This window comes from Sturnira hondurensis, unplaced genomic scaffold, assembly GCF_014824575.4.
Source record: "Sturnira hondurensis isolate 20B ecotype Veracruz unplaced genomic scaffold, ASM1482457v3 Scaffold0016620, whole genome shotgun sequence".
Taxonomy (NCBI): domain Eukaryota; kingdom Metazoa; phylum Chordata; class Mammalia; order Chiroptera; family Phyllostomidae; genus Sturnira; species Sturnira hondurensis.
The window spans coordinates 1-578 of NW_028089251.1; the positions used below are offsets into that span (position 1 = coordinate 1).

The following is a 578-nucleotide window of genomic DNA, read 5'->3' on the forward strand; positions in this document are numbered from 1 at the left end:
CCACAGGTAGAGAAGACTTTTCTCCTCCCCTCAGCAGAACCTGTCCTCAGAATGGCCAACAGAATGAAGCCATAGGAGATCAGGACAATCAGGATAGTGACAATCTCAATGGAGCCCACAAAGTAGAAGAGTAGAAGCTGGTTTATGTGAGTGTCAGAACAGGAAATAGTGAGGAGAGCAGGGACATCACAAAAGATATGTCTGATTTCATTGGAGGCACAGAAAGATAAGCTAAATGTGGCTGGTGTGTGCACACAAGCATGCAAAATGCCACCAGCATAGGAAGCAATGATGAGTGGCACATAGACTCTGGGTGACATGCTCACTGAGCACAGGAGAGGGTTGTAGATTGCCACATAGCGATCATATGCCATTGCAGCCAAGAGGAAGCATTCTGTGGTCCCAAAAGTAACTGTGAAAAACATCTGTGTTGTACATCCAAGGAAAGAAATGACTATTCTTTGACAAAAAATCTACTAACATATTTGGTGTAATTACTGAGGAAAAGCCAGCATCCACTGATGATTGCACGAACAGAAAATAGTATGTGGGGTTGTGGAGCTGGGGATCCCCAGTGA

The 578-nt window shown here is 44.6% G+C and overlaps 1 pseudogene; it reads right to left on the bottom strand.

Moving 5' to 3' along the window:
• Positions 1 to 8: 8 nt before the first annotated feature.
• LOC119001211 (olfactory receptor 1102-like) lies at positions 9 to 573 on the bottom strand (annotated as a pseudogene).
• Positions 574 to 578: the final 5 nt, after the last annotated feature.